General features: G+C 34.2%; 2 protein-coding genes across 2 annotated transcripts in view; both read right to left on the bottom strand.

Moving 5' to 3' along the window:
- The window catches only part of LOC129943243 (transmembrane protein 164-like), a 107,022-nt gene extending 100,597 nt beyond the window's left edge, over positions 1-6,425 (bottom strand). Inside the window, exon 1 of the mRNA XM_056052549.1 lies at positions 6,302-6,425. The gene's annotated coding sequence lies outside the window, so the exon portion shown is untranslated. The remainder of the gene's footprint in view (positions 1-6,301) is intronic.
- The window catches only part of LOC129943242 (transmembrane protein 164), a 59,329-nt gene extending 52,884 nt beyond the window's left edge, over positions 1-6,445 (bottom strand). The window contains exon 1 of the mRNA XM_056052546.1: positions 6,302-6,445. The gene's annotated coding sequence lies outside the window, so the exon portion shown is untranslated. The remainder of the gene's footprint in view (positions 1-6,301) is intronic.
- Positions 6,446-22,469: the final 16,024 nt, after the last annotated feature.

Raw genomic sequence — 22,469 nt, 5'->3', positions numbered from 1 at the left:
TCCCCCCAAAAGGCCTCAGCAAAACCAAATAGGGAGAAATAACAGGTTAGCTTGGCAATCGAATTACGAAGATGTCCAACCACCAAAAGTCGGACCAAAGCCTGCAGAAAAGATGGAAGTCGATAGGAGCGTTCAAAGCAAACAGGTCAACTATGCCAACCGCCAAAAGCTCCAAGGCAACCCATTCAAGCGTAGATCAGCCTCTGACAACTTCCCCAACAAGCAGCAACGTCTCTATAATATTGAGGTAGAAGATGGTGAGGACCTAGAAGAATACTCTGCTTCCGCAGAAGAGGCTACCTCTGACGAAATAAATTTTATGACAAAGGGCCATCTAGCGTACCATACTTAGAGTATGTGACAAAGGATGGAGTAGTGTTGAAGTTTCTTGTTGATACGGGGGCCAACAAGAACTTCATTAGTTCCAAAATCGATCAGCCCTCTATATCATTACAAAAACCTTTTTCTGTTAAATCCGCGGGTGGCAGTATCAAAGTATCGAAATATGTCGAGGGAAGATTTTTTTCTAACATTGGGAATGATACTGTCCTCCAATTCTTTGTTCTTCCTGGACTTGATTCCTTCGATGGTATCATTGGGGATGATTCTTTGAAGCAATTGGAAGCTGTCATTGATAGGAAAAACAACATTCTTACCATCAAACCTAACTTGAAGATTCCACTCAAGGCAAAGTTATCAAGACAAATCAACGCTGTCTTTAATGAGGATCTTTCTGACGACGTTAGGCAAGAACTACACAAATTAATTGACAAACACCAATCGCTCTTTGGACCAATTAGCATTGATGAAGTTATAGATACTTCGGTGCAAGCAGAAATTAGGACAAGAACGGACGAACCAATATACACGAAGTGCTATCCTTATCCGACATGCCTAAGGGAAGTCGTAGAGGAGGAAATTAAAAACCTATTAGAGGAAGGGATTATAAGACCCTCTAAAAGTCCCTACAATTCTCCAATCTGGGTAGTTCCTAAGAAACCAAAACCTAATGGTGAAAAACAATATCGAATGGTCATCGACTATAAAAGACTTAATAGCGTGACTATTTCGGACGCGTATCCCATACCGGATATAAACGCCACTCTCGCCAGTCTAGGAAATGCTAAATACTTCACGACTTTAGACTTAACGTCAGGATTTCACCAAATTCCAATGAAACCCTCAGACATTCAAAAAACAGCCTTTTCCTCCATGAATGGTAAGTATGAGTTCTTGAGATTGCCATTCGGACTCAAGAACGCGCCAGCTATTTTCCAACGGACAATTGATGATGTCCTTAAACCATTCATAGGAAAGATATGTTATGTCTATATCGATGACATAATAGTCTTTAGCAAGAATGAAGAAGAGCATTTAAAAAACCTTGACATGGTCCTCGGAAGGCTTAACGAAGCTCACTTAAAAGTGAACCTTGAAAAAACCCATTTCATGGACACTTCCGTAGAGTTTCTTGGCTATGTTATAACGGCCAATGGTGTATTACCTGATAAAAAGAAAATTGAGGCTATCCGAAACATACAACCTCCAAGTAATTTGAAGGAGCTTAAATCGTTTCTCGGATTAACCTCATATTACAGAAAATTTATTAGAGATTATGCCAAAGTCGCTAAACCCCTTACCAATTTAACAAGAGGCGAAAACGCTCAAGTCAAGGCCAACCAATCAAGGAAAATATCAATAGAACTTGATGAAAAAGCCACACAAGCGTTTAATGACCTAAAAGAGCTCCTCACATCTGCTGAAGTACTTGCATTCCCAGATTTTAGTAAACCATTTTCTCTTACTACTGACGCATCCAACATAGCCATTGGAGCAGTTTTGTCCCAAGGAGACGGAGGTAAGGAAAGACCAATTGCCTTTATTTCCAGATCACTAACCGCAAGTGAAGAAAACTACGCCACAAATGAGAAAGAAATGTTGGCGATAGTTTGGGCACTGGATAACCTGAGATCCTATTTATATGGTGCAAAACAAATTAAAATATTCACTGACCACCAACCTCTTACCTATGCTTTGGGTAATCGCAATTACAACGCAAAGTTGAAGCGATGGAAAGCTAGGATAGAAGAATATAATTGTGAATTAATTTACAAGCCTGGAAAATCAAATGTGGTAGCAGATGCACTATCGAGACTTAATATTGTAAACGACCACTCGACTGTCTCAGCTAAAGCTGAAACAGAATGTGAAGTGAATGCGTTACAGAACACATCTTCAACAGACACAGCTTCCGAACAAAATTTCGCTGATGGTAGATCCGATACTGATACAGCTTTCGAACAGGTTTCCTCCTTAGGATCACAAGATGTCGAATCGGCTTCAACTGTGTCGGCCAGTGGAACAATGCACAGTGCAGAGCAGGATTCAACGGATCTGATTCCTCATGTGGAAGCTCCATTGAATGTTTTCCGAAACCAGATTATTATCAGGGTTTCAGATAATAAACTTGATTCGATGGAGGAACCACATCCCGGTTACATAAGACACTACTTCTCAACTCCGTATCTAGATAACGTTGCCCTAACAGCTGTCCTTAAAGCCAAACTTAGGCCCAATATAGTTAATGGCATTAAAATTCCTGAACTTTGTATGGAACTTCTGCAAAAGGTATATTTGGAAACGTTTTCCAGCTATAAGATTAGGCTGACACAAAGAATTGTTGAAGATGTCACAGACGAGAATCGAGTGTGGGAACTCATTAGTAAGGAACACAAGCGAGCTCATAGAAATGCTCGAGAGAACAAGGAACAACTCCTTGAAAGATATTACTTCCCGAAAATGAATAGCTTAATAACACGCTATGTAAAGTCCTGTGACATTTGCCTTACAAACAAGTATGATCGACATCCGGCGACCCCTATGTTTCAGCCTACTCCTATTCCCTCTTATCCTTGTGAGATATTGCACATGGATATTATGGAAATCCAGGGTGAAAAGTTTATATCATGTATCGACAAGTTTTCAAAGTTTGCTAAATTATTCCACATTAGGAACAAGTCCTCTCTATATCTAAGGGACAAAGTGATGAAAGTACTTCACTATTTTACAGTCCCCAGGATATTAGTTACAGACAATGAAAAAAGTTTTCTCAGCCCCATAATAATTAACTTTATCAAAATGCTCGACATAAAGATGTACCAAACACCCGTTAATCGTAGCGAGGTTAACGGCCAAGTTGAAAGATTTCATTCAACAGTTCTCGAAATTTTTCGATGTTTGAGAGCCGAGTATAAAGAACTTAAGCTAAGGGAGCTGATACACATATCGGTCGATCGATATAACAATACAATTCACTCGGTCACTGGCAGAAAACCATCTGACATGTTTTTTAACAGAAGTTCCAGAGTAAATTATCAAAAGATGTCAAATTATCGGATAAAAGTAAATCAGGAACTTAGGGAAAAGATAGAAAAAAATCAAAAGGCCAAAAACCAATGGCATAATAAAAAGAAATCTATCCCGAAGAAATACAAAAAAGGTGACGTAGTCTACACATCCTTCAAGAGGATTCAGGGCAAACATAAGCCGCTGTATCGGAAGGAGGTGGTAGCAAAAGATAACAAGGTAACCATTATAACAGACACAGGTAGAAAAATTCACAAATCCCAATTAAAGAATATTTAACTACAGAACACACACCCGCACAAAGAAAGCACACATCGAAAAAGAAAAAAAAAAAATGTACCCTTGCAATGTAATGTAAAAAGACATAAAATGATAAAATGTAATGAAATAAATACATAAAATGTATAAAATAGTACATTTAATAAAATGACATAGGTAACGAAACCTTAATGTCAAAGCCAAAGCATAGAATAATGAAATGAATAAAATGCAGAAAAATTGTATATTTATTAAATGTATGGCAAAAATCATCATACTAATGAAATACATGCATACATAAAATTGCATAAAAATTGCAAAAAATTATTTATATATAAAAATTTAATTTTTTATAATATATATGTATAAAAAAAAAAAAAAAAAAAAAAAAAAAAAAAAAAAAAAAAAAAAAAAAGGTCAATGGCACCATGCCTAAACAAAAACCAAACTATATTATCTATATTATTACATAATTAATAACCATTTCTTTTTCAGAATATTAATTTTAATTTTTCCATTTTTTCTAGATATTTTAATAACGATATTACATTATTAATATTTTTAAACTTTTCATGACCTATTTTTTTCCTTATTAAGTTTATATTTAACTGATTTATTTATATTTAACCAATGTAACAAATTTAAAACACAATATAGCTTATTATTCCTAACGGCCGTGCAAGGCTTCACTATCTTCGAGTACCAGTCCCCAATGGTAACAATAAAGGAAGGACCAGGGTGGATTATCGATGGACACTTCAAATTGGTGCATTTGATCCGGTTAGATGAATTTGAAGATCTGCTCAACAAAATGACTTTAGCTGTCCAAGCTGTAATCAAGCAACCTGAAAAGAAAATCGTGGCACGCCATCACCTTACCCAGCTTCACGAACGAATCGATATGCTCAAAGGAAAAATGCATAGAAGGCAAAGGTCGATTAATTGGATTGGTTCTGCGTGGAAATGGTTGGCCGGTAACCCTGACGCAGCAGATTGGGATGAAGTGCTCAAAAACGAGAACAACATAATCGAGAATAATAATCATCAATACAAAATAAACGAGAGGATCCTTAGGATAACAAAGGATATCACCCAAAGGATCAACCAGGTCATTAACAGCACCGTAATCCAAACGTCATCGTCTAATAGGGCTATCCACGAGCAAAACGTTATGGACGAATTATTAGTGGTGAAAGAAGATGTAAACGAAATTGTTCGCGCCTGCCAGATGGCGAGAAGCGGAATCGTAAATACAAATCTCTTGGACCATGAAGAGATCAACAGGCTTATCAGCGAAGTTGAAACTTTACCATATGCTAACGTTGTGGAGGCTTTGCAATTTGGTAAACCATCAGTCTATACCAACGATTCCATCCTACTGTACGTACTATCTATGCCTAAAGTCAGCAGGACTGAGTACAACTTGTTATTGACCAGAGCGTCAATCCTGGGAGGAAAGCAAGTCGACCTACCTTATTCTAAGATTCTAGCAAACCATGAAGATACCTATGGCATAATATCCAACTGCCTTAGTATGGGCAACATGACGACTTGTGATGAAAGCTCTTTAGAAAAATTGGAAGAAGAGGGATGCGTAGTTCGGTTGCTTAAAGGAGGGCACGCTAATTGTGCAATTCGTACCAATACAGCCAGTATTACGGAACTGATCAAGGAAGACACGATATTTGTCACAAACTTCCAAGGAAAATTATATAGCAAGAACATATCAAAGGATCTCTCCGGTACATATTTGATCCAGCTCTACAATGAATCAATTCGACTAAATAACAGAACATTTGTTAGCCTGACGGCAACATCGCTTCAAGCGCTTCCACCAGTTTTAACCAACACATCCTTGAAAGTGAACAAAGTGGACATCGAATACCTTCATGACATGAGCATCAAGAACATCAAGATCCTGAATGGCCTATCATATCGGCTAAACACCTATACTGCTACGGATGTGACGATCCTCCTGATATTGGCAATAGTTGTATGGATGATATGGCGCAAGCTGCACAGGAAGATTGACTTACCAAAGATCCAAATCCTGCCACCACCGGTGCTACCTACCCCTAACATCTCATCTTAAAATACTGATCTACGGGACGTAGATTTTCAAAGGGGGAGGAGTTAACACCTCGCGCCAACACGCGCGACTATGATTTGCCAATTCAGCATAACAGCATATTCTCATAAGTTCCCACGATTGGTGGGTATCATATTCTGGACAACGGTGCATTGAGGTGAATGCACCGACACTACGAGTATCAAGGTCGCTGACGCAGCAATCATCGATGCACGCCGTTAGGTGTTATTTTAGGGAATTAGTTTTAAGTTAATCAGTTCAATTGTGAGCCCGGACCTGATTAGTCGTTAAATAAATATATTGTCAAATTTAATAACCGTTTATTTATTCCGTAAGTCGAACCGTTGGGCCAGCCCCTCAGGGGTTGGCGTTCGCTTTTTTTTTCATATACGAATCCGCGATTCGTTAATTCACCTCAATTTAAAATTATGAACAATAAATAACCTAATTTGCAAATTGCTTCAAATGTCAAAGTCACTTTCAATGCACAAGTACAAGATTATTTGATAAAAGTGACAACTGTGTTGTTGATTGATGAAACATTTAAAAAAAAATATGTTAGATACTTTATATCCGAACTTTACTTACATTGGAAGAAAATAAACAGATAACAGTAATTTAAAACAAAACAATCCGATTAAAAATAAAGCAACTCAAAAAAAAGAACAACTTATAATTGAGACATTATACGAACTACCGAACGGTCGTAATGGAAACGTTTTGTAGCAAAACAAACCCCGGAAAATGCATAAAATAGACTGAAAAGCTAATAAATTAAAAGTTTCCTTTTCGCCTTACTTTGATTGTTCGATATGGAAAGCCCACAAGTGGAATGTTTTTTTTTTCTTTATTATGTTACGATATTATACACATTACGACGCCCGCCATCTGACAGCTGTTCGTACTGATGACAATACGTTTCGTCAGAGAACGGATGATGGTTTTGGAAAAGCTTATGAAAACATGCATAGTTAGATATGAAAGTCAAACCATAGTACGCACACATATGGCGTCTATGTCTCCTTGCATTGAATATCTCCTTCTTTTTAAAAAGAGACCTTGAAAATTTTGTATTAGGGTCATCCGCACTATATTACAATGTTTCAAAATCAACTTTTTTCTTTTTACATTTCTCTTTCGATATTTTCGAAATATAAGTCAAGTAATTCCTTAGAAGGGCTGCAAAAATTGCAAAACTATAGATAGGTACATAAAAACAATTATAAATCGGATTTGTCCTTGGCATTGGAACATTGACCCTATATGTTACCCTGGATAGAGCGACATCATGTTGTGTTGTGTAGCCACACATTCAATTCATGATTTATACACAGCTACAGCACTTGACAATAGGGTAAGCTACATATTAACTGCATCATTTATGCTTCAAAAATATAATAAACTAAACAACAAACTAAAAACTTAAAAAAAAAGAGGCTGAGATGCGACCCACACTGATAACTTCCCATCCCGTCTGTCGATTTGTCTTGCTTAAAAGTTTGTCTATATGTACTCGTATCAATTTTTACCAAATTTGCGTACTATTTTTAGTAGATTTTATTTTTTTATGAAAAAACGGTCTGTTAGATTTTTATATACAATTTACTTAATATTGAAAACAATATTTTCTGTGAAATAAAATAAGTTTGAAGCCAATATTTTTAATTTTTGAAAAGCTTTTTGACTCGAAAGTAAATTTTTTACCAAGTTTTAGTATTGCTTTTTTTTAGAGTTTTATTTTTTGTAAAAAAAAAAACTTTCAATTCGAATTTTTTAAAAATTTTACCAAATGTTGAAAACAATATTTCTTATAAGATAAAATTAGTTTGAAGCCAATATTTAAAATTTTTGAAAAGATATTTGAGTCGAAAATAATTTTTTACCAACTTTTTTTTCGGTTTTTATTTTTTTGTACAAAAACTGTCAATTCGATTTTTTTCAAAATTTTACTGAATGTTAACAACAATAGTTTTTAAAAGATAAAAATAAATTAAAGCCAATATCTTAGAGTTTTGAAAAGATATTTGAGTCGAAAATCAATTTTTACCAACTTTTATACATTTTTTTTAGGTTTTTATTTTTTGTAAAAAAAACTTTCAATTCGATTTTTCTCAAAATTTTATCAGATGTCAAAAACATTATTCGTCGTTGCACAAAATTGTTTTAGAGATGAAATCATATTTCAGTCGTAAAATTTTGGAGGTTACAAATTTTTTTTTTTAGTTTTTTGATTTATAAAAAAACCGTTATATTGATTTTTTTCAAAAAATATACCTGTTTTGTATTACGTTACAATATATTATATAAAATTTAATTCAAGTCTCTAGCGTTTTTGGTTCGTAAGATATTTAGGGTTAACTAAAATGTTCACCTTTTTTTTAAACTGCTATGGTAAAAAAACCACCCACGCAATTTTCTTGGGAGCCCTTTCTGCATCTTTCTGCCTTATTATCTGTATAACAAAATTTATTTGGAGTCGATATCTCTTCTGGTTCTTGAGCTATGGACGACGAAAAAAACGTCGCGAACGTACGGATGTACAGACGTAGGGACGTACGGACGTACGTACACACGCACGCACAGACATCTTTCTAAAAATCTTTTATTTTAACTCTAGGGAACTTGAAACGTCGAGAAATGTCAAAATTTTCAATTTGACAAATCGGACCCGTTACAATAACTTCCTATGGGAAGTTAAAAATTATTTCTAAATGTCAATTGAGAACTTTAACCTTACACTGTGAACACACCCTTATACTTATGACGATACTGTCACTGTCAAAGGCAAACATTTCCCTGGGAATTAAACCTGTGATTTTCTGGCAATAAAATAAGTCCCATTCATTTTGTATGTTTTATTAAATTTTATATACATATATAAAGCTTATTCAATGGATATTAATAAGAAGGTGTATCATCATCCAAATAGCCAACAATTTCGAACATTTTTCGGCTATAAGTCCTTGATAGCTTCAAAGAATTCTATTTCAACGTTTTAAATCTTATGTAGTTTCTAAAGTCCAAAGGTGATAAATCACAAGATCTCCGTAACCTATTTTGATCATCTCTTCTAAAAAAAAACAATGTAAGGAAGTTTTTGTTGCAAAACTAGTTGTTTCATAATGTTCACTATATTTGTAGTATATTTTAACAATTTGAATGCATTTTGTTTGAGAGCGTAGCATATGCTTTCAAACTTAGCAATGGCGTTGTTTTTACTTGTCAAAAATCAAACGATGACATTATCAAAAGTGACAGCTGCCAAGATATCACATTTAGATCAAAAATACTCCATTTAACAAGATGAGAATCTCAGACTGACATTTCGGTTTGCCTAGAAGCTACTGACGACTAAAAGTGAGAGAGAGTGCATGAAATGATGCAAAATCCAAACACATTCTCACATTTAGTCAAGCTTAAATGCTTCGTTTTGACTGGCCTTCAAAAACGAAACAATCCTAACGAACAGAATCTGATGGATTGCTAACATGGATTTAAATTGGAAGATTTGTGTAGATTTTTAATTTCAATCTAAATAAATGTTGTAAATGTATATTAAATAAAATAAAATTCACCAAATACATATTTAATGATTTATTATTGCTGTATTTTGTTTACTTATGTAAATTATTTGCGAACGCATTATGCGCTGCAACTGGTTAAGTATAATTGGAAATGGACAAAAGTGTAACTCAAAACTTTGTAAAACAGCAAAACAGACAATTTTTTCAGCTGTAGTTTGCTTAGAGTACTTTTTGGGCGACGTTAGAAGTTCAGGTGGAAACAATAGGTGGGTGTCTCCGTATTTTTTTTTTAACAATCAATGCTACGACTACGAGAAGCATACTTGTGTAGTTCCATTGCCAACTTTAGCTAGTTCAGATTCCTCAATTTGATTAGTACTTTCATCATTTAGCAGTTCGATAATATTGCAAGACCAAATTTTAGTTTTGTTTGTTGCAGAAATATTCCTGAAAACTTCTTTTTGAGGGACTATGTTAGAGTTAGAATTTTGTTTGTAGTTTAATTTTGGAATAGAAATTTGAGGGAACTATGTTTTAAAAATAAGTTGCTTTGTGTAAAGGATCTTTAAGGAATAGAAATAGGCAATATGGTTGCACACAAGACCAACTAAATGAGTGCAATAAATAGATCTAAGCATCTTTTTTATTCCAGTATGGCGAAACCGAACACCGAATAGAAAAAAATCGGTGAACGCGCCAAAATTCATAATTCTTGAATAAATAATCTTCTATGCTTACGCATAAAATTACGAATATTGTAGGATATGAACTTTTCTAGACTTTTACAATGTCAACAATTAAATATGCTATGAAATAATTGGTTGCTATTATTGCTAATTTTTTGTGTAAGAAGTTGAGAAGGTTAGCTGAAGCGAACATACCTAAAATATTACTGGCTTTCTCAAAAATGAGTTGTGCATGAATTCAGAACAATTTTAAGACGTTTTCATTTTGTGATATATGTCAAAATTGGCATTTTATTTGCTCTGCATTTATTCAACGGGTTGGCTATAATCGTTCTGATTATTTTTTAAAAACATTTGTGTTCCTTTGATGCATGGTTTTTTTGTATATCAAATACATGTATGCTTCGATCAATGAAGAATGTTATGGATAAGGTTTTTTTTCGATTATAACTCTTTTTTAAAATTTAATATATATTAATCAAAATGAAATTAAAAAATAGTTACAAGCTTAAATCATTAAAAACAAACTATAAATATACTTGGATTAATCAAATTTAAACAGATTTTAATTCCTTGCAAACAATTATTTGGAAACATTTTTTTTCGAGCTACGCTATCAAAAGTGGTATCAAAATTTGCGTAATTTTACACAGATAAAGAAAACTGAAAGAACATGTTATCTTGGGGATAGTACCGGGCTTTGAAGGTTTTTAAATTTCATGTTCTTACATACTTTAACCGTTTGAATAAAACTATAAACAAAATTAAGTTTCAAACGTATTTTATTATTAATATTATTTAAACGAATCACATAAAAACAAAATAAGCAAGAAATAATTTTTGATTAATGACTTAACCTTAGAATGTACACTTATTTTTGTGTCCAAAATTTGGCAGTTCTGCACGAGATTTCAACTTGTTTTTAATAAGCCATCTCTAGAAGTAGGGTCCGTTACAGTTTGTGATGCCTCTGTTACCAGTTTAACACATCTTTCCACAGATTGGGTGTGACAGGGAAAGTCAACAATTTCCAAGCTCTTATATTTTGCCATGATGTGAAGGTCTTCAAAAGAAATATGTCAAAGAACAAGGGTTGATGTTACCTTTCATTCGTTCCACAAAATAATTTCGGTATCATCTTTAGCAGAGAAGTTGATCTTTGGTGGTTTATATATCCTGCGTTTGTGGATATTTTCAACTTCTCTAGCTTTTTTTATTCTTCGCAATGCCAGCTCCCGAATGTGGTCCCTTTCATCAAACAACATACTGATATGCAGGTTTTCTGGATATGCAAAATAAGCATTTCTTTCTATAACAGAATCCACAACACATCTCAAATTTTCGGGTAAATATCGAGAGTACATAATTAATTGGAAAATATGTTTGATTGTTTGGCTCCATCCTTAAAAGACACCTGTCGCTTGATTCGGAACCAAATTGGAGCGTAACTTTGAAGACGTAGTTGACAAGCAATAGCAAATTCTCTGATGGACGAAGAGTAGGTACTAACATAAAGTGTCAGTATCCGATTAGCTAAAGTAAGCCATCTCGAGTGCGCCATTTTTCCAGGTTGACGGTTTGCCAGCTCAAGAGAACAGGAACCAGTAGATACAGCTTGACATATCTGATAAAGATATTTTTGATCCGTACTAAGTTCATCAACCACATTTTTCAGCAAGTCAGGCATATTACCAGGCACTGCACAAAAGCTCACGGTGGTCTTACTTTCGCAATCAGCTAATTGTTTCAAAATAGGTCCAGAATATTCTCTAGGACCCGAAGTGCAACCATCTAATGTTCTTCAAAATTTTCTTTACCGTGATAACGCGCCCCTATTTTCTAATTTATCAGAGTCTTGTCCTTTCTTCCATCAAAGTCAATGCTTTTTATAGCAATACCTCCAATATCTTCTAAAACTTTTTTACGTGATTTCTATACAGCTCGGTGGATCTTATTTTTGTCTATAACAAGAGTTGAATCTTTGGAAGAAACCAAGCCGACGTCAGCCAAAACAGCAGAAGTGACATCAGCAGCAGATCGCTTTGATAAACCGTATCGATCACATACCTTGGCAACTGTTGGCAACATCAATCTATTGCGATAAGCTCTGAAGTCGATGGTGCCTCTGTCAAAGAGGGGTTTGTTGGGGATGCCTCTGTTACCGAATGTGTTTCTGGAGAAGATTCACGCACCAACTCTTCATTGCAGTTTCCTGAGACAATATCCGTTTCCTGCGTAGACCATTTTTTTGCTTCCCTCTTTGACTCTTCAATTTGCCTCTGCTGTCGTTTCTTCAATTATTTGTTGCTTTCTTGTCAACCCCGCTTATAACCATTTTTCTTTCTTTTCTTTGATCCAACAGAAAACTTCTCTCATGGATGGGAACTTTCTTAGGTTTTAAACACGAATATTGAACAAGCTTCAAATGAAGTGCATTTACAAGCAGCAACGTTGAAAAGCTCTCAGATGGCTCTAGAAAACACTTCAGTTTGATTTCGAAACTAGCATTTTGTTTGCTTTTGGGGTTTCGCTTCACATTATTGTACCTTTCGAAACAGGATTTAAGTAATTGAATAACTCTTTCCTTAGTTACAATTGTAATCGAAGCTTTAGCCCAAATATTGTCGATTTCTTCAAAAACAATCGCTTATATTTCTGAATGGGAAGGATCCTATCCGTTGAATTTAAGTTTAAGTTCGTTCCTTACAAACAAAATGAATTTAATGACATCTCTTGTAGTTGGTAGCTGCCGATCGTCAAGTTTTATGTATGATCCCAATATAGCACAAGTAGTCCCACTACGTCTTGAACTCATTATTTTAAAAAAATCACAAAAATTGCTTTTAAAACTAGTTAAAAATTGTTTTAAAACCTCAAATCCTATTATTGTTGATGTTTTATAAAAAATCAATTTAAACATAATTGATAGAAATTTTGATACAAAAATGGCTCGCTTGGGATCGCTTCTAGATTTATAAAGTGCTGTCTTGTAATGATAATGCTTTTCAGACTTATTTTCAAAAATAGCAATAATTTTAATTTTCATCAATAAATTTAAATTTTAATTTTCTTAACCTATGTATCTTTAAGAAATGTTTTCAATTGTCATCCTTGCTGAATGGAGCCATCTAAATGCAAGATCTGAACGCATCCTAAACTTAAATTTGATGTCTTTCACATCCCTAAATAAGTTTTGCTACTTTTTATGATTTTAAATTTATTTGTTTTATGGAATGGCAAATTCTAGACTTCTTTGCGTTATTAGAGATTTTCTTTCTCTTTAATATTTAGGTTTTAATAATCAACGGATCAAATTATGTAAAAAATGTGTGAGTTTAAAATAAAAACAACATTTTGACTTTGCCTGATTCTCCGTTTTTGTGTTGAAGACTCTAGTTAAGGCAGTAAGCCTATAAGAATTTATACAGCCAATAAATGTTAAATACACCCTATTGTTTTAAATGGCTTTGAAATCGAATCCAAATTCAGAAAACCCATGTTCCGTTGATGGCCTTTATATGCTTCCATATAGTTTCCTACAGCTTTTATGAGGGTGGAGGTTACTGTTTTATGCAGGTACATATATTATTATTATAAGTATTGCGCAAAAGGGGGGAGGGGGTGTGTTTTACTTAGGAAGCAGAGTGTCGGGCGCCAAGTAAAAACAACGCCATGTATTTTAAATATTCGATAATCGATATAGCAATTAGGAACATATGACTAAAGGAAAATACAAAGTATACTATTGTCTGTTGCTGTACTTAAAAGAACACGTACTTATACGAAATCAATTGGTCTCCACGAGTTTTTTTTATGTTTTATGGCAAGTTTCCGATTCAAATATGAATCCTTTGATGAATGGAAATTTGCAGAGCTTTTACATTGTTTAAATGAAAATTGCATGTTTTTCAAGAACATGTAAGAAAGGTAAGTCAGCTATATTACACGAAGCCTTAACACTCAACAGTCCGGATCCTGACGAAGTAGTCACACCAGTACTCACGAAAGTTATTTTAAAACTAATTTTACCTTCGCAAAGAAAATAGTCATGACTGGAGAGAAATCGTGCAATAGCTAAGGTCATTAAGGAAACCATGTACTTACCTACAATAAATAGGTCAAATAAATCAAAGAAATAGAAATTAATAATACTCCATGGTGCCCTATAGGACCTAAAAAACTATATCTCAACAAATTATATAGGGAACAAATCTTTCAGTTCTTGCATTTTGAATTTAGTATGAAAGGTCTTGAGTGAGGTCTGCAAAATTAACCTTAATGTTCTATTCTTTTATTCGCTCGTGATCTGGGTAATAAAATCCTCAAATGGAACAAAAATAAAAAAGAGGAATATAAAACAACAATGGATGCCCTGCTTCAAATAAAACAAAATGGATTGATTGCAAATTATTTTATGTGATCTCGAATCAATCGTCATAAGACTCTATAAGAAATCCGAATGGTATGATCTTGAATGCACAAACTTAGAAAAAAGTGTTTAGCCTTGCTCAACTTGTTAAGAAAAAATGAATCTCAATCGATTAGAATAGATAATTTGGAAGCAATTGGCATGTGAACTAAGTCAAAGCAAGGATGCAAAAGAATGTTGGTCTTTAACTAGAAAACTGTCTGGTAATTACCAATCAAAAGAACAAGTTTCGATTCCCTTGGAAATCTTACGACTCCATTTTGAATCTTTATTATACCAAACGGATAAAATTACGTGGAGTTTTGCACAGTCCAACATTTTGGACGACCTTTGAGATAAAGAAATTAGATTTGAAGAAGTCGAATTGGTACTTCATTCCTTAAGAGATAGCAAAGCATTACGACCTGACGGCATACCGGCCGAATTTTATTTAACTTTGGAACACTACCTGATCAGTTTTATGAGTCCTTGATATTACCAATATACAAAAAATTATAGGGGGATCACTTTGTTGAACTCGGCGCTAAAAGCTTATACAACATTATTATACAAAAGACTCGAAGAGTGGTTTTCCGTGAACGAAAAACTCAGCGAGTTTCAACCTGTCTTCCGCTCAGGTTACTCTACTGTCCATGACCATTCTGCATAAATGTGGCTGAATTTCGTTGATGCAGCGTTGAATCTCCTCCTTTAATGCACGGGTGGTTGTGGGCTTGTTGACATAGACTTGTGATTTCAAATAACCCCATAAAAAGAAGTCTAATGGTGTTAAATCACACGATCTAGGAGGCCAATTTTGATCACCGAAACGAGAGAGTACACGACCTGGAAATGTCTCATGCAGTAATTGAATTGTTTCAGGGGCTGTATGACATGTGGCACCGTTTAATTGAAACCACATATTGGACACATCAATATCATCCAATTTTGGCAGAAAGAACTGTGTAATCATGTCGCGATATCGAGCACCAGTAACAGTCACTGCTTGACCAGCATCATTTTCAAAAAAATATGGCCCAATTATGCCTCCAGCCCAAAATCTACACCATACAGTCACGCGTTGTGGATGCATTTGTTTTTCGACAATCACATGTCAAAATGCTGCAATTTTGGCGATTAACAAAGCCATCAAGATGAAAATGTGCTTCATCGCTTAGGATGATTTTGCTCGAAAAATCAGGGTCCATTTGTTGATGTTCAATAATCCATTCAACGAACTCTCTTCTCTGTCCATGGTCATTAGGCTTCAATTTTTGTGTTAATTGAATTTTGTAAGCATGAAGACACAGATCTTTGATGAGTATATGCTGTAGAGAGGTTCTTGAAATTTGCAATTCTTGTCCACGACGTCGAATTGAGTTTCCTCGATTGTCAGCAACACTCTCACGCACTGCTTCGAAATTCACATTTGAACGGCCTGTTTATGGACGACCAGTGTGTTTGGTGTCTCCAACGGATCCAGTCTCCATGAATTTTTCAATTAATCTCTTCACAGTTGACCAAGTTAAAACACTATTCCCACCATATTTTGTATGAAATTTTCGAACTGCAGCCGCCAAGCTTTCACTATTTTTGAAATATTCTTTAATAATGAAGACACGTTGTTCTATCGTGTAACGCTCCATTTTTAATAACCCTATACTGTTAGCTGTCAAATTGCTTTTTTTTCAGTGTTCCCAACACTTCACTGTACCAATGGCGGCAAATTCAAATCTTGCGTTAATTTTGGGACACCCTTTTTACGTATCACCTGGAGTCGGGGTTGCCAACAATGTTTACTTCTGCTCTTAAACTACATGCAGATTATTTATTAAGGGTGATAAATATGGAAGAATAAAGAGTTCCGAAGATAATTCTTAAGTATGCATTGAAAAAGAAAACTCTCTTCGTCAAAAATTGGGTTAAACTTGCCGGAAACTGTGGAATAACGATTAACTTGTCAGAAGCAAACTCAAAACCAGTGGAAAAAGATCTTTTATGAAATAATCCAGCTGACTGATGAAAGATATTCCTTTATCGAAAAAGCAATCTTAATGAAAATAACTACTTTAAAAGCTGTTTCTCGTGCTACAACAAAGGGACCATCTTCAAAATTAGAGGCGAACTCATCAAATTAAACTTTACTCCACATCGAACGGCGGCGGGGAACTGTAGTTTATGTAATCTGCAAGATAGAGAAGAAATCCTTCATTTTATTGGAGTTTGTCCTGTGCTTAAAGAAATAAGGCGTCACTACTTTGGTAAAAATGTTCTACTCATCGAGGAAGTTAAGAGTTATCTAAATGGTTTCGACTGGCAGCTTCTATTCAACTATTATAGTAAGGCCTACGCTTATAGAACAAGGATAATCGCCGAAAGTTTTTAATCAGCTATGCAATAATGTATGTTTTAGCTTTAATTAAAATTTTAATGTTTGTTTTAACTAAACTAAAAGTCATTCCGTTTTAACTAAACTCAAAGTCCACGAAAATTGTTTTAAAAATTGTAATATTACAAATATTGGCAAAATGTATCAGTTAAAAATCAAATTAATATTTAAAAATTATGAACAAATTATTATCACATAATATTGTATACTACAGACACACGACGTTTTTATACTTAATACAATGTATAAAAATTTGTTTTCCATGAATAAAATTTATCTATTTATCTATCTATTCTTTTATTGTTGGCCAGACTCATTACGCAGACAATTTTCGATCGATTGCCTTGAAATATGCATTATGTTTTTTTTTCAAAATGCATTCATATTGAAAGTAAATTCGTTTTTTATAATTATTAGGGAAATTTTTCACTTCCGCTTTAAATATTTGCCCTTTGTCCAAAAATGAATGTATCATAAAAGTCTTAAGTACTTTTGTATATAACAAACAATAATCATTCTTATTAAATCAAATTAAAAAGTTAAAGAATATTTCAGCCCGAATATTTTATCCTGTTTCGTTAATCTCAGTTTACTTTGTTATTTCTCAAAAAAATCCACAAAATGCTCTAGGGAGGTCTAAGGCATTAAATACTTTGTCACTACAAATTACATAAGGCATTTTATGATAGTTTGCTTTCTCCTTAAAAAATTGAATAAACCATATTATTGTTTGATTTTCTCAAATAAAGCACAAAGTCAGCATAAACAAGTTTTAATACAACATATAATTTGTAATCATTAACTCAGTATTGTTGTTATACCTTTCATTTTTAATATAAATTTAAAATTTAGTTTGAAAATTATCGTTAAGTGCCAGGAAGTCGTTAAATCTTCCGGAAGTTTTAAAAAAGAAGATGAATAACGCCATCTAGACGTTAACTTTTTAACTATCTATAGAAGAAGTTACCGTTGGTTGTTGTACTAGCTAAAAATGAAAATTATATCCGGTATTGCTACATCGTTAAATTTAAAATTGTTTTTGAAAACAGAAACTTAGGCTAAAGTATTCGTCAATAGAGATGTTTTTGCTCGACCAGTTATCGAATTCGAAGGCGAATTTGAAATGTCATAATGAATTGAATTCCGACAGCTTTTTTTTTGGCGGATTCACAGGCGAAAGAGTGTTTATTATTATTCACTGTTCGATTTCGTGGATTCTTTTTTGATTGTAATTATATACAAATATTTAATTTTTTTTATAATTTATATAAAATTTTGAATAAATCACCGTAAATTTCACAAATTCAATAAAAACAAAACAAAATGTGTGGAAAGCTGTCAAATCACTGGAATATAATAAGAAAAAGTCAAACCAAAACTGTCAAATCACTGGAATATAATAATAAGAAGAACTATTTTCGCTTGGCGGGGAATTCGTTAATAAGGAAATACAACGCGAGTCGAATTTGAAAGGTCGAAATGAAAACGATCCATCGCGAATCTCATAATCAGGCCCCTGCACACGTGAGCGATTGGCTTGGAAACAAAAAATCAGGAACAAGTAAGTTTCTTACCTAAATTCTAACACTTTATTAACTTTTTAATTTTTTCCACTAAGAATTTTTGTTCAAGAAATTCTGATAAGCAACTGCATTTCAAAAAAAAATGCACCTAGTCGCACTCGGTGGAAAGAACATTCCGTTCCGAACGAATATATTTATAGGGCTGATTGCGTTGACTATTTTTGTTTGTCCCATGTTCTCTTTTTCTTAAAACTGAAGATACAAAACAGAATTTTTCTATAGCCTTAACAGAAATGGACAAATTTGGAGACAATTGCACTGATCAATAAGGTTTTTTAACAGGCAATCAAATTATACTTCTTCACATTAGGACGTAAAAACCCGAGTCTAATTTAACTAGAGCCTAAATTTAACTCAGATTAGATACAGCTTCTATTCATAATGAATTTGTTTAGTTTAGTAAGAAACATGTCTGAATTATATTCTAAAATAATTTTAGTAAAATTTCATGTGATCTTATAAACAATGTCTTTTAGAGGAAAAAAATAAAATGCGTTAGCTCAAAGCCAGTATCTTTAAAATCCTTAAAACTATTTTGTTGACTGTTGGTACAGAAATTCGTTGTTGTAACAAATTTTGTACTAATAGCGATAAAGAATATTCCGAGCTCAAAATCTTAGAGCTGTCAAGACTTGCAGATATTGGCAAACTTTGCATAGAAAGTTCGATTTTGAAGGCAATCACCGGCTTCCATTTCAAAGTGTTCGATTTCTGTTAGGTGGTACCATTCCAACATCTAGCAATCAAAATCTTGATAGATTCTTAAGTCTGCTGACAATTCAATTTTTTTTATTTTTTCAAATAAAATAGCTCGCAATGTAAGGTCTACCCTAGAACTCAATTTGGGGCGTACAGTCAAGTATAGAGATTCTTTCTTAAATCGCACATCGAGAATGTGGAATGCCTTGGCCAACTCTGTTTTTCCCTCCCATTTTGATGTTCAGAACTTTAAGACCAATGTGCACCGGTATCTCCTTTTAAATCCTTCGTTATTTTCTTAACGCTGGCACTGTGTTTAATAATAGGGTACTAATAACCCCTTGAGTGCTTGTTAAATATAAAAAAAAGATCCTGTTTGACTACAGGCTATCTTTTAAAAATGGGTTTAAATTGTAAGGAACTATGAATATGGCCCATTATGTTTTAAAAACAAATATAAAAATAACGGGTTATATATTTTGCGGTTTCAAAATTGTAGGGCTGGAATTCGACATCTTTCAAACTTAGTTGTTAAACAATTTTTTGTTCTCAGGTAAAAGTATCACATTTTTCGAAAATGGATCGCTTAACAACTATCGCAAAACGCATACAAATGGCTAAGACCTACTACAAAAGTGGTGATTCTGACACAGCCACATATCGTGTTTTAAGACGAGATTATGGTTATTACATAATCGTCCAACTACCCAACCAATTGGCAAAACAGTGAAAAAAAAATTGAAGAGACTAGATTGGTTACAGATGTTGTAAGGCCTGGGGTGGAATCGGGTAAGGTGATTTGTGATAGGTGACAGTCACAATCAATGTGTAAGGTGATAGTCACCGGTGACAATCACGATTTGGTGACTTTGGTGACAGCTCTTTAGTTGTTCATTGGAAATTGAATTTTATTTTTAGTTGTTGAAATTTCAAGACAATATGAATGTGTTTGTGCCTTTGATTTTACATTCTGAAAATGAAAATATTAATCATAATAGAAATATCCGGCTCTTGAGGATTAACCTCCGCAATAAAATAAACATTCTTGATCTTCCTAGTCCAAAGTAAGTACGCATATGTGCTATATATGCGATCAACATACATTCCCCATATTCTTCCATTAGCCGTGACTTTAAATTTTCTTGGAAGTGGTGGCTACCAAAGGCAAGTTGGCGATGACTGGTCAGCTCCAATGGGCCAAAGTACTGTTTGTGAGGTTATTTCTTTGACCTTAAAACAAATGGAGAGGAAATTTTGCCCACTTACAATCTAATTTAATCAATGGGCTTTAGAAGCAACAAAAATGTTCTTCTACGAAAAATATCAAATTCCTGTTTCTTAGTAAAAATAAACTAACTTTATTACTTGTTTTTTATTTTATTGTTTGTTTCCTAGTAATCGGCTGCATTGATGAGAGTCATATTATGATTCTCCGCCCTTTGGAAAATGAGCATATGTATTTCAATAGAAAAGGAAGACATAGTGTAAACGCTATGATCGTAAGTCAATTTTTTGATTCATTAATTTTTGTTGCCTAGATCTGCAACGAGAACAGAACAGAGTGCTCAACGAGAAAAGTTAAATGCTGACTATTGTGCAGGCAGAACATCATCGTGGCTACTTGATACATCAAAACTTATAATTACATAATAATCCGGATAGCTTCAGATCGGTTTTTGAATACAACCACTGAAATTGTAACAAACGTCAGTGAATTTCTTTTAAAGTGATACCAAATTCTAAACAGAATTTGGTGATCACCTTACACAGACGCAAAAATTAGTTTGATCACTTTTTATGATCACAAAGGTGACAATCAAAAATCACCTTAGCCGATACCCCTGTGCATCATCTTTTCGCTCGTATCACTAGTGCGTTGGACTGTCATGCCAGAGGTATTGCGTTCGAACAATGCCTATGCCATCTAAAGTCTTTTCACGAGTACTGCCTCTTGCGAGGAATTGACAAATTCTCCAAGAGTAACTCTTGTCATGAAAAAGTGCTTTCTCAAATTAGCCATTCGGATTCGGCATATAAACTGCAGGTCCCCTCCATTCCTGACAACATTACTCGCACACAGGAAAGGTTGAGAGTTGTAAGTCACTAAGCCCTAGTTTTCAACGGACTGTTGCGCCACCCAATTTATTTTTTATTTATGTGAAAGTATTGCCGAAGACCCGATTGTGTCGATTCCTCGTCGTTTTCAGGAATTACGACTGTCTTACGGCACACTAAAACTAAATACTGAAGCTAGCTGAACATTCACAACGTCGTAGATACGTCAATGGGTGCTTGAGCAACAGGCGGTGGACGGAGATTTTTGAACAAAATTTTCTTCAGCCACGAAGAACATTTCTATCTCAGGGGGTATGTTAATATACAAAATGTTCATGTTTAGGGTTAGAATCCTAAAGAAATTGAAGAGAGTCCATTAAATCCACAAGAGGTCAGTGTTTGGTGCGCTCTTTGGTCCGGAGGTGTGATTGGACCTTACTTCTTCGAAAACGACGCTGGAACGACTTTCACCTTTAAGGTCATGACCGACTTTTTTTGCCTTCTATTGAATACGACTTGGGGAAGATAATATGTGGTTTGAACAAGACGGTGCCACATGCCACACAACTCGACCGAATATGGCTTTATTGCAAATGATATTTCCTGGCCCTGTAATTTCTCGTCGTGGCGATATCAACTGGCGACTAAGATCATGCGATTTGAAACCTCTGAACTTCTTTTTGTAGGGATGCCCGAAAAACCGTGTTTACGCAGATAAACCTTTAACTCTTTTATGTGCTCAAAAGCCAACATTTCTCAAGTTATGGCTGAGACACCACCCAATATGTGTCAAAAAGTGTTCGAAAATAACCGCAAAAGAATCGATGCTTGCAACAATTCGCGTGGTGGATATTTAAATGTGTTTCACACATTATGTAAACGTTCAAACTTTATATTAATAAAGAAATATCTTTAAAAAAAAATATTTTATATGTGTTTTGTTCACGTTTACTTTTGAATCCGCAAAATATAACCCTGTACTATATTGAAAATAGATATTTTTAAATAAAAGCTAAAACCAATTGGAATGCTAAAAAAATACTGTCAAGTATGTTTTTGCATTTTGAAAGAGGAATCTTTCAAAAACCTAACAGCCCTATTATGAGTATCAATTTGATAGTTGATAATATCTATCAACTATTTGATGAATCGGTATTATGAGTATCAACTTTTAATTTTTGTACCGATTGTGAATATTTTATTGTGAATGAGATTTTTTTTCTCGTTGGACTTTTTCAATTCTTTTTTTTTTTAATTTTGTTTAGTGGCTGGAGTTAAAATTTTGTTGTGAAAATGTAAGTTGTTCTCATAAAAAATGGTAATTTTTTATTAAGGAACAGAATAGTTTGTAACAGCAAACAATTGGAAAGTATAATGGAATTAATGGAGCAAAATCCTGAAGTGGCAAGAGG

This window comes from Eupeodes corollae, chromosome 1, assembly GCF_945859685.1.
Source record: "Eupeodes corollae chromosome 1, idEupCoro1.1, whole genome shotgun sequence".
NCBI classification, from domain to species: Eukaryota; Metazoa; Arthropoda; class Insecta; order Diptera; family Syrphidae; genus Eupeodes; species Eupeodes corollae.
The sequence above is the reverse complement of the archived record's forward strand: the minus strand, read 5'-3'. Positions and strand labels throughout refer to the sequence as shown.